Genomic DNA, 12,927 nt, shown 5'->3' on the forward strand with positions numbered 1-12,927 from the left:
CACACACATGCAAACGTACATACTCACAGCGTATACGCCATGTGGATACATAAGCGCTCGGTAGTTGGTGAGGTTGTTGAGTGCTGCGGGACAATGAAATAAAATATGTATGGCATTCGAAAGGACATTGCTTGACCTCACAACTGAGCTCTGAGTCTGCTTACATAAGCAGCTATGGATGAGTGATTGTAGCGCAAATACGTGTATGTATGCACTGAGTGTTGGGATGAAACGAGAATGCATAGAAGCAAAGAGTGGTTGTCTGTTGGCAAATGTTATAAGCGTGAAAAAATATTTAATAGGGATTTTGATTTGATGGACTTTACTGATGCCGAGGTTTTCGAAACCAGGATTTTAAAAATATTTTGAATTTTGCTGGAAGAAACTGTTGGATCCTTTTGAATGTGTCTTTTTATCAGAGAGTTATCCTGCCGAAAAGTTTTTCGCGGTCTTTCTGCACTATCTGCGGTTATAATGTGACCAGTTTTTTGATATTTTTTGACAACTGCCTTAAAAAGATGCGCTGCAGTCATCCAAATAAGGGATTTTCTACAAAATATTAGCATAGAAATGTATTTGTTACGCCAAATATGGGGATGCTTTAGTTTTGTCTATTGAATTTTTGATATAAAATATTTGATGTTAAACTTTTGAAATAACAAAAACAAAAAAAAAATTTGTCAAAAGTATGCTGCGTTTATTAAAAGTGAATATATGAACAAAAATAATATTCAAACAAATTTCATTTCCGATCTCATTGTTTTGAGAAAATCAGTAATCGCTCAAAATATACTAGGGGAGGTGCAGCAGTTTTTGCTAATACCACTTAAGCTAATACAACCTAAGCCACAGTTGGAGAACGATATTTAAAAATTTTTCATTCTTAAGTACTTAAATATTATTTTTAATAAGAACAAAAATCAAATGCATTGATGTAAGAAATAAAATAGCAACCGAATTGTTTAATATGACCATCCAGTTTATCAAGATTCTGACACTCAAGTGAGCGCTCGTTGTCCTAAACGCTCTTTAAACGTGGTACAGCTCGTTAGGTTCAAAATATATTAGTGAACTACTTTCTGAATTTAAACTACCCTTTTTGTTTTGATTAAAGTGTGATCTTAGAAAATTGATGTACTGAGAGAAACATTATCCAAGTATCGACGAAAATTACCAGCAGCTGCTGCTGTTCTGTTTCAGCACTTGTGAGCCGAAATTTTGATATAAATTGAATTTTTTCTGCAGATAGCAGCATCCATCTCCATTAACAGAAAAGGCATCAATTTCCCTAGACAAACCTACTGAAATATCATACGACTTTCTATCATATTAACACTGAAGTTTTCGAGCTGGTATTTGAAATAAGACTTTTTACAATTTCAAACGTTTATTAACAAAAAAATGGTTTCAGATTTAATCTTCAAAATAATAGCCATCGCTAAAGACACATTTTTCCCATCTCTCAGGCAATTTGTGGATGCCACGCCAAAAAAATTGGCCATCTTGGGCCGCACACCATTCATCGAGCCATTTTTTGGCTTCTTCGTGAGAATTGAAGCGCTGCTCTGAAAGTGCGTGGCCCATCGATGCAAACAAATGATAATCGGAAGGCACCAAGTCTGGTGAGTAAGCCGCATGCACCAGAGGTTCCCAATCGTACGTCTCCACCAATTCCCGGGTCGCTCTTGTTCGATGTGGCGGTGCATGTGGCGGTGCATTGTCATCAAGAAAAATTACTTTGGGCGTTTTCGGTGTATGGTGCTGTGCAAATCGGCCAATTGTCGTTAGTAGCGGGCACCGTCAACTATTTCACCTGGTTTCAATAGCTCGTACCAAATCATACGACGCTTATCCCAGAAAACACACAGCATTGCCTTGCGGCCGAAGCGATTTGGTTTGGCCGTTGTTTTTGGCTTATGCCCGGGCGGACCATACGATAGTTTACGCTTGGGATTGGAGAAATACACCCATTTTTCATCACCCGTAACGATTCGATCCAAAAAATACTGCCTTTTGAACCGGGAGAGCAGCATTTCACAAGTGATTTTTCGATGTTCGCAAATCGTAGTTTGAAGACACGAAATTCGACATTTTTTAGAGCGACAAAAATGCATTGTTGTATGAAACGTAACAAACAATGAACTGAATATTGTTGACAGATGACAGACGAAAAAACAAGACATTTGGGAAGGTTTGCAAATACTGCTGTACCACTCGGTAATTTTTAGCTGTTCTCACCCTAAATATATAATTCAGTACGAAATATAAACTCAGCTGTTAAAAAAGGTATAACCAGTTTGTTGTCAACCAGGTGGCGCAAAATTACTCATACAATTTTGAACTTTTATACTTTCAGTGCATAAATGTGAAATATGATTGGCGCAGGGTGATTAATTTTGCGCCATCTTTTATATATAGGCCGTTTTTGTAGCTGCATGCGAGTTATCGATGTCGATAACTGTGATTTCATGGTTGAGAATGGCAAACTGTGTTGATATTTCTGTTCAGTAAACTTTGGCAAGCCATTGTTTAACGTCAGAACAATGCTTCCAAATTGTAGAAATTTACTTAAAAAATAAATAAATAAATAAAAGTAGTCAAAAATTGAAGAAGCGGCGAACATATGCCGGTTATCATATTCAAGAAATAAATATCATGAAACTATAATAAAAAAAAATTCCTATTACTATTCAGTTTTGTATATAATTTTAAGCTCTCGACCTCTTAAATAAACACCCGATACTATGTTCCTGCTCTTCTTATTATATACGTATATAAGTAAATTCATACGTAAACTAAGTTGCTCTATGCCACCAATAATATTCTATATTCACTTTGTTGCAACTGTTGACTGATTACTTAGCCAATACCTTGGACAACACCTTTGTAATGTCTTAGATGATAGACGCGCCATCTGGGCAGAGTGACAACTGAAATGACCAAAATAATGCACAAAACAAGAACTGACGTTTCTAGTGCATTTGTTAATCAATATGTGAAGATGTGTGTTAATTGCCAGCTCCAAAGCTTAGTAAAAAATATGAATGAATAAGAATTTATGTAGGTCAAACAAATATGGAGCGCCAGGAGTGAAAATTAAAATTAATTTTTCAAGAGCATAACTCTATTTACGTATATGCATATGTTTTGTAAAATTAGTATTTTTTTCTGCAACTCATTTTGTTTTTAAATTCATCAAATTCTTAATGCTAATGCTCATTTCCATCAGTGAAAGTCCCGGGCCTAACACATAGATGACACTAGTTTTATTGCATTCATTTCTTTTTCAGTTAGTACTAACCAAACAAAGGCAGGTGTTAAAATTTCATGTTATTCTATCTTCTGATCTGTTCACTAGTTCGTGAGTTATTGTGTTAAGAGTGACGCTACTTTTTTTTGGATCAAAAAGAATTTCATGTTTTAATTTTACACTGATTGTTGATATGCTTTTGTGGCGGCTCCGCTTCAACAGAAACAATACTAAAACGATGGTTTGCTGACCTCAGACGTCGTCGGGACGAAATTTCGCTAGAATGAAGCGGTTATCGCTAAAACTGAGGCCTATTTTAAGGCAGAAGATAAATCGTTCTACCAAAGTGGTATTGAAATGTTAGAGCGGCACTGGAATGACTGCTTTGTTCTTGATGGAAAGTTAATGAGTAAGCCTAATTTTGAACAAAAAAAAGTGTTTTTTTCTTTAGGTGCGGAACCGTTTAGCCCATGTGTTAGTCCTTGATTTAAATAAATAAATTCCGGAAATCTACCACTTCCTCAAAACACTTTGGGAAACAATTTTAACAGTAAAGAAAATAATGATTTGTTCCCGGAAAAATATTTCCCCAAGTAATTTTTCCAAAAAATTTTATTTTACATATAATTTGTTCCCAAAAAGTTTCAATAAAAAATTAAAATTTTTTCCAAAAAAATAAATGTTTCCTCATTTTTTTAATGCATGTTATCTTCAAAACAATAAAATAAAAGTGAAAAAAAAGTAAAAAAGAACTGAATATATTTGATTTTAAAGAGCTGCATACCAAAATTTTCAGCTTTGAGTAAATGTGAAAATTATAAAGGTTTTCTCAAAATTGATTCAGCTCACTTAAATGAAAAGTGTAGGTAGGTAAAATGGTTGAAGTGCTCCTGGCACTTTTCAAGTAACTCTAAAGCGCCGTTTTGATACCCTTATGAGACCTCCAACAGGCAGATATCTACAGCCAGCCAGAGCTGTTGATATAATGGAGAAGATTGATTGGATTTAGATTGGCGCACAGCCCCAGGTTGTCGAAGAAAGCAGCACCCGGTGACGTTAATCGTCTAGCTGCCAAACCCGGACGCTTACAGAGAAAATATTCAACAGTCCGCTTCCCTGAAAGGTCACACACAACTTCTGCAATGGGCGTTAAATGGTATCCTTAGCTTTTCCGCGTGTGCGTTGATAGTCCAGTGACTGGTAAACAGTTCGGAAATTGAATGGCGAGGAGTCCAAAGAACTTTCTGAGTCCTTCGTACATTGTACTGGGGCCAAAGGGTTTTCGAAATAGCACATGAAGAAATGGAGCTCCATCTTTTCTGCGCTTTCCTGAAAAATAATTCGTTTGAAATTGTGTACAAACTAATTTGAAAAGTGTACAAATAAACAAAATTTGTTATAAATTTAAAATCATATCCAAAAGTGGAAAGAGAAGGAAAATCACCCGTAGCGCTTACGATACGATGCTTTATTTCAAACCCCCGTTTTTCTCGAAACGACTTTTTTTTGATACGCTGGCAACGATTTTTCGAAGACTAATTAACCGATTTTAATTTTCGTTTTCTCAAAATTTTTGTTATCGCATTGGCTATCGTTGTACGTAGCTAATTTTGAAAATAACTATTTTTTTGGACTTGTTGCAAATTGAAAAAATGGTGAAAAACACACATCGAAATTCAAATCACCACCATTTTGTTAAAAAAACAAAAAAAAAAAAACGGTTGCGTACAACGATAGCCACTATTGTGCAGATTAATAAAAGTTTTGGTTATTTGATTTCAGATGATTATTCATTGCTGTATCGTTGCCACCAGATGACGTCACTTTTTTTTTAACTCGTTCCGTTTATTTACATAAATTTGTCAATTTTCAATATTTGTTAATAACACTTTACATCAATATAGTTTACTACATATTTTAATATACCTTTTGTCCGATCCTCGAATAATTATTCTTACTTACAAAAAAAAATTCCCAAAAATCGAGGGGTTCCCCTTAATTAATTTCACCAGCACATAACTATCTTAATACTTTCTACTTCTTTACAAAAACAAAAAGGAAATAAACCAACCAAAAAAACCCGAAAACAGTACATCCATTTATTCCTTAGAGCCGACAGAAAACTATAAGACCCTGTATTTTTAGAACGACATCACGCGCATAACATAACGCACATTGGACAGGAAGCTCAGACCAATACCTAACAAATTGTTTGGGTGTCCATCAATCTAAATACGATCCCATATAAACAGACAGGAGCTTGAAAAACTTATAATTCACTTTTTATATCGTTTTGGTTAATAGAAAATACCAAAATTTCCCATTTTATTTGTATTGCTCATTTGACAAAAGTGAAATATTTAAATTTTTCCATGTCAAATGAGGGATTGAAAAGAAGTAAAACTCTATTGTACTCAACTACTATATGTAAATATGAAAGCGTATATACATATTCATAAATACATGCATGAATGTAGCACAAATGTCGACGCAATAGCACTTGCGCTTCTATACATCCATGAAAAGTGTGCGAATTTTAAAAACTAAAATAAATTTGTGTGCACGCATATGTATGTGTGTGTATGCATGCATGTATATGCAATAACTTGCGCTATTCTTACACACTTACACATGCTTGATTTGACAGTTAGTGACAGTTAAAGTAAGCAATGGCTGGCTTAAACTGACACGTCTGCGGCTTTCCTGGCGTGCTTCAGGTCGTTAGCAGTGCACACCCAGTGCTATGTAGCAAACTACCAATACTTTTACAAATTTGTTAGATTTTACTTATTTATATGTAAGCATGCACAAACGTGCAATCTATATAGTTATTTTCCGCTTACCAATCACATGAAGTGATGACAGCTGGGAGAAAGCTGTGACATTTTATGCACGACAATGTTTTGAAATATTGTTGTGGGAATGTTCCAACGATTACATATCTCTTTGCATTTTTGGTTCAAGTGAAGTGAAGCAAATAGAAGAGAAATATAAGCAGCATTGCAATAGTTGTACGCTGCCTCCGAAGGGCAGATAATTTTTTATGGAGAGTTTTTCATGGCAGAAATGCACTCGGAGCCATTGCTTGCCGAGGGGCGACCGCCTTTAGAAAAAACTGTTTCTATAATTTGGTGTTTCAGGCACGGAGATTCGAACCAACTGTACTTCCAAATGGTATTTACGTCTCTACTAACCTACTCAGCTACGGCGCCTGTTCTAAATTGTAAATGGATTACCGAAAAAGTTAGTGAAATCATGAAAAAAAGCGACAAAGCCCAAGAAACTGAATTTAAAAGAGTCATAAGCCAGTAAATTGTATTTATTAATTCTCTTTTTTGTATTTATTTAAGTCTATATTTTTTTATTTAAGTCTAAATTTCGTAATCCCGAAATCCCGCAATCAACAACCAACTCGAACATTGGCGTTCTTAATGTTTGCAAGTTAAAAATATGATTTTTGAAAGCACCAACTAGCAAGCGAGCGTAAACTGGCCTTCGGCTAACACTTCGCATTAGAGACTTGCTTGATTATCAAAGAAAAGCACACGTATTTGCTGCGCACAAGCCCATTGGAGAAAGGTAAACAGCTTTTGAACTTTGTTTAATCTTTCGTTAAGCGCAACTTATTTCGTTGATACCAGCGTCGATTTTTTTTGCTGTAATGACTTATCAATTTTAAACCTTCTTTGTCATTTGAATATTTTCAGAAAATATGTGTTATGAAAAGTGCCTCATAAAAATTTTGGGAATAGCCACAAGTCACACGGAGCCAAATCAGACGGATACGGTGGTTGCGGAACGGTATGCGTGGAATTTTTGGCGAAATGGTCACGAAGAACGAGTGCAGTGTGAGACGGTGCATTATCGTGATGCAAAAACCAAGAGTTGTTGGCCCATAGTTCTGGTCTTTTTAGACGAATTGCTCCACGTAAACGACGCATGACGCTCAAATAATATTCCTTATTAACAGTTTGGCCAGGTGGAAGGAATTCATAGTGCACCACACCACGAAAATCGAAAAAAACTGTCATCATGACCTTTATTTTTGAACGACTTTGACGAGCTCTTTTTGGTCTGGCCTCGCCTTTAGCACGATATTCGCTAGATTGGTCGGTTGTTTCTGGGTCGTAAGCATAAATCCAAGTCTCATCTCCCGTAATGATGCATTTGAGCTTGTCCTGATAGTCTGAAAGCATTGCTTCACACACATCAACGCGACGACTTTTTTCCAAGAAATTGAGAGTTTTCGGTACCAAACGAGATTTGACTTTTCGTAGACCCGAATGGTCTTTCAAAATGGTTTTCACAGATCCTTCTGATATTCCGATCATATCTTCTTCACTTTATCGACGTGTTGGTCATCTGTTGACGTCGATGGTCGTCCGGAGCGCTCCAAGTCATCAACACGTTCTCGACCCTCTTTGAAGTCTTTTTGCCACTTATAAACATTTTTCTGCGACATGGTCGAATCACCAAATGCCTTTTGCAACATGCTAAACGTTTCCGCAGCCGAAATTTCATTCCGCAAACAAAATTTGATGGCACTTCTCTGCTCAATCAAATCAGACATTGTAAAAATCGAAAAATGCACTCTGGGTCGTTTGGTAAACACAAGCGTAAATATATTACTGACAATGACATTCACATGAAAGTTGGCCCAGATGTTATTAACAGTGCTGCTCCGCGAAGTTTTACGAATAAATTCACCTTACTTCTTGCCCACACTAGTACGCACAGAATTTTCCAAAATCTATTTTTTTTTTGCTAGATTATTGTTCTTTACAGTTTTGGGCGTATTTCTGTGGAAGTCTCTAAAAATTCCCCATAGATTCAAAGTTATGGTAGAAAATGTAACTGCTCGACGAGAGTTTGATGCGCAGAGGTAGGTGTTTAAACTCGTTTTTCTTGAAACTAATAGGACTATGAATAAGTTCGTTTCGGTTTTACAACAGATGGCGTAACTTGATTATTATTCCATCGATCCACATTTCCAAACATTCATTGGAGAGCTACTGTCGTAAGGCACAAACGTCAGTATAAGTTTTTTATTTGAAGCGTAAACAACAATATTTTTACCACACTTGAAAATGTCGAATTTCGTGCCAAATAATGTGTTTTTGCGGGGAATTCTTCTTCATTATTTTAATATGAAGAAAAAAGCAGCCGAAAGTCATCGTATCTTGGTGGAAGTTTATGGTGAGCATGCTCTATCTGAGCGAACGTGCCAGAAGTGGTTTGCACGCTTTAAAAGTGGTGATTTTGGCTTGGAAGACGAAGAACGCGAGGGTGCGCCGCCAAAGTTCATGGATACCGAATTGGAGGAATTGCTCGATCAAGATCCGGCTCAAACGCAAGAAGAGGTTGCAAAAACTTTGGGAGTTGATCAATCAACCATTTCCAAACGTTTAAAAGCCATGGGAATGATCCGAAAGGTAGGCCATTGGGTGCCGTATGAATTGAAGCCAAGAGACGTTGAACGCCGTTTTATGGCATGCGAACAACTGCTTCAACGGCACAAAAGAAAGGGTTTTTTGCATCGAATTGTGACTGGCGATGAAAAGTGGGTCCATTACGACAATCCAAAACGTCGGGCAACGTATGGATACCCTGGCCATGCTTCAACATCGACGTCGGCGCAGAATATTCATGGCCTGAAGGTTATGCTGTGTATCTGGTGGGACCAGCTGGGTGTTGTGTATTATGAGCTACTGAAACCGAATGAAACGATTACGGGGGATGTCTACCGACGACAATTGATGCGTTTGAGCCGAGCACTGCGAGAAAAACGGCCGCAATACGCCGATAGACACGACAAAGTTATTTTGCAACATGACAATGCTCGGCCACATGTTGCACAAGTGGTCAAAACATACTTAGAAACGCTCAAATGGGATGTCCTACCCCACCCGCCGTATAGTCCAGACCTTGCGCCATCCGATTACTATCTCTTCCGATCGATGCAACATGGCCTGGCTGACCAGCACTTCCGTAATTACGATGAAGTCAAAAAATGGATCGATTCGTGGATTGCGGCAAAACCGACCGAATTTTTCACAAAGGGAATCCGTGAATTGCCAGAAAAATGGGAAAAAGTAGTAGTGAGCGATGGACAATATTTTGAATATTAAATTTGTAACCATTTTACGTCAATAAAGTTTCAAATTTCGAAAAAAAACCGCACGAACTTATTCATCGTCCTATTACTTTTTCCGGTATGGTTTGCATGATAACTCAAAGAGTTTTTAATACTTTTTGATGCTGTTTTCTCTATAGTGTGTCAAGCCGGATTTCTGATACAATTATTGAAACATTTTATAAACATAATTAAAGTGTGACTTTTATGACAAAATTGCAAAATTTTGCGAAATTCAAAAATCTCGCTCGACAGACTATAACTAAAACTTTATTTTACAAGAATCCTTTTACTTTTTGCAGATTCATCAACATTTGAAAGAGCAATGATGCAATGAATTTTTTTCCATTGTACGTTGGGTCACGTAATTTTTTATATACTAGTTTTTGTCAAGAAAAATTAAAATAATGATTTTTATAAAGCTTAAGTACTAATAAACAACGCACAAAATTCTTTATATTTATTTCTGTTGTTACCCCTTCTAAAAATAGTTTTTCTTTTAACGTATTTTTGGCACTGCTGGGCGTACATATGTAACCCCCTAAGTGCGCTGTTATACAGTGAACTTTAAGATCAGCATTCGCTCGAGCTTTAGACATCTAAAAAATGTAAAAACATTGAAAGTCAGTTTATATTGTTTTTCAACTATTTACCTTGACTCTTGTTTGAGTTTTTATAAATTTTCATATCTTTAAGTTCAATTCGGTTAAATTACCAAATGCACACAGGCGAGCGTAGAAGCAAAGAAAGCGCACGAAAATTTAAAGTAAAGGTTGAGTTTTAGTGGCGTTTGGGACTCTACGCAGTTTGCCGTAGCGGCAACAATTGAAGTGCTATATTTTTTTCAAGTTTGTAGCTTTGCTCCTTGGCAGGGTTTCGTATAAGGGTGATAAATCGGCTTACATGTACTTATATCTCATAAATATTTTAATGAAACCTTTTGAATATTTAACACAAACGTTATTTCACGAATGCCCATTTTCACATCCATCACTGGCAACTGCTGTTCATATATTGAGCGGTTGTTGCTTTTACGAATTGATTGCTTTGCTTTCTACATTAAAAGCTTATTAATGCATTTTTATACAATAACACGAAAAAAATTAACACTTAAGAATAAATGAGTGTAGGTATATGTGTTTAGGAACATACACAAGCTGCGCTAAGTAAAAACAGCCTCCAAGTAAAACCACAAAAAGTTACTCATACGCCTGGTAGAGCGGTAGAGCGAGGGAGAGCATTTAATGCGAAAGAGTGAGTATAAGCAAATGCTATAAGTGAAAAACAGTCGAATATGAAGAAATGCGAAAATAAATACTTGTAGCTATATATGTGTGTATGCATATGTTTATCAATAGCGAATAACATATGCGCGTGTAACTGCGGCAGGCGGCAGGCGGCAAGTGTCAGCATTCAACATAGGCTGCCTATGAAACCCAGCAAGGCGTTTTGCGTAGCCAGCTTTTAATTTAGTTGTCACAATAGATTAACAAAATACTGTAAGACTTAACTTCGGGCCTTGCTATTTGTGGTGGCCATGACTCTTGCGCAGCAACTGCTCAGCCATATGTGAAGCAGCATCCTAACCGTCATTGATGGTTTCTGGTTCACTTTTTCGTCGTTTGGAAAACTTTCACATATGCATCTGTACATTCATATTATTTCCAAACTACTTTTTGCTCTTTGTACTGTTGCTTTTGCGCTTGTATGCGCAAATACATACGTACTTTATGTTTCTCTTTTATATAACTTTATTTCATTCACTTTGTCTTGGTTGGTTGGCAATGGCAGTAATTAATTGTAACTTGAGTTCGAAGCGGGTCAATTAATTTTCCCAATTCTCATGTTTCATTCTTGACATTATTTTGCCATTTGGCTGAATTCGTATGTATGATGGTATTACATCAAATTTGTTTTTGTTTGTGCCACTTTCATTTGGTCATTTGTTTGGCTGCTTGAATCGATTTAAGATTTGAGCAAAAATAATTGAAGCTATTATTTCTGCTCTTTAATAAGGAAAGTGGGTATCGTATCAAAAATAAATTAAAGTATTTATTCGTGAAGCGATTTTATTAAAAAGGTGGGAGTTTCTTTTTTTATTTTTTAAATTTTAATTACGTTTTATTTTACTTATATTGGTTTAAGGATACGCAAAAAACAAGTTATCAAATCTTCAAACCAAAAGCTCAATACGAAATAAAATATTGCAGTTTTCTTTTATACAAAAAGCTAAATTTTCGGAAAACTATTTTATTTCCTTTTATTGGTGGCTGGCAAGCAATTCCGACGAATTTTCCTAACGTAACTTGGTTTTTATGAAGTAATTCAGATTAGATCAGAGAAAGAGCTGAGAAAGCATTTAGTCATTTATTTGCTCATATATTTAGGTCTATCAATTTCAATCCTCACAAGCTATGATACGAAACTAAGCAAGATTAACCAATATCTTAGAACAACTTGAAGGCAGTTGAATTGCGCCTCGTTGGAGGTCGAAGAAGATGATGCCCCAGAAAGAGATGGCTCGAAGACGTTGTTGATGACCTTGCAAAGCTGAACGTGCGGTGATGGATGGAAGTAGCTTTGGAGAGAGATGGGTGGCGAAAGGTTGTGAATGAAGCAATGGTTTACCAATGACTGGGACAGATTCATAGCAATCTCTGATCTAAAAAATTAAGTGCAAAAAAGGAAATAAAAAAACCTTAAAAATGATAAAAATAAAAAAATGTAAGAAAATTTGAAATACAAAATATGAATCGATAAAAATAAAGTACTTAAGTTCAAATAATAACATACGCTGCAGAAACAAAAAACAAAAAAAAACCGAGAATCTATCTGCCGGTGTAGTTTCTTCCAATCAATCCGAAGTTGTCGAAAAAAATATCGAATTACAGGTCACCACACACAGTACAGTGCAAAGGCGCAAAAATATATGAGATAAACCTCGTATATTTGTTCTCGGAAGTCCTTTGTTTGAGATCCTGTTTTGAATAGCTAAGTTACAAAGACGGATTGCGGCCTTTTGTGTTGTTTGATGATACGAGCAGTTACATGCGCTTTTGCTATTCACAACCCATCATCATGAAGCTTTTGGTTTTGCAACTCATTAGCCCTGAAGGAAACTTTTTCCATTCCACACTACAGTCTTACGGAACTAACAGCAAACGAGTTATTTGCACCCAACCTGTGAATAAATGCCTTTTTTCACTTGCGGAAATTCACCCTAAACATTTCCTAATGAAACTAAAGTAAAAAAAAACTTCCAAAATGCCTACTCACTTAATAAATATGCGGAATTTTAAGCCTTTAAATATCGTTCTTGAAAATCGTTTTAAATAAAAACAATTCCTCCTGCCACGATTGGAAGAGGTAAAACTTAACCAGCCACAGTCGAAATGCCCACTTTATAAATCAAGTTGTCTGTCTAAAACACGACAAGTTCACCACTTGTGGTATGAAAACGGAAAATTATAAAAGAAAATGCAAAATGGAAGCGAAAAAAGAACAACAAACAAGAGCGAAGAAAAAGCAGGGTGGCAAAAGCAGT

At 36.2% G+C, this 12,927-nt stretch overlaps 1 protein-coding gene across 2 annotated transcripts in view; it reads right to left on the bottom strand.

Annotated features, from left to right (window-relative positions):
- The window catches only part of LOC128867669 (uncharacterized), a 110,367-nt gene that overhangs the window by 7,631 nt on the left and 89,809 nt on the right, over positions 1–12,927 (bottom strand). The window lies entirely within an intron of this gene.

Source organism: Anastrepha ludens, chromosome 6 (assembly GCF_028408465.1).
Source record: "Anastrepha ludens isolate Willacy chromosome 6, idAnaLude1.1, whole genome shotgun sequence".
Classification (NCBI taxonomy): domain Eukaryota; kingdom Metazoa; phylum Arthropoda; class Insecta; order Diptera; family Tephritidae; genus Anastrepha; species Anastrepha ludens.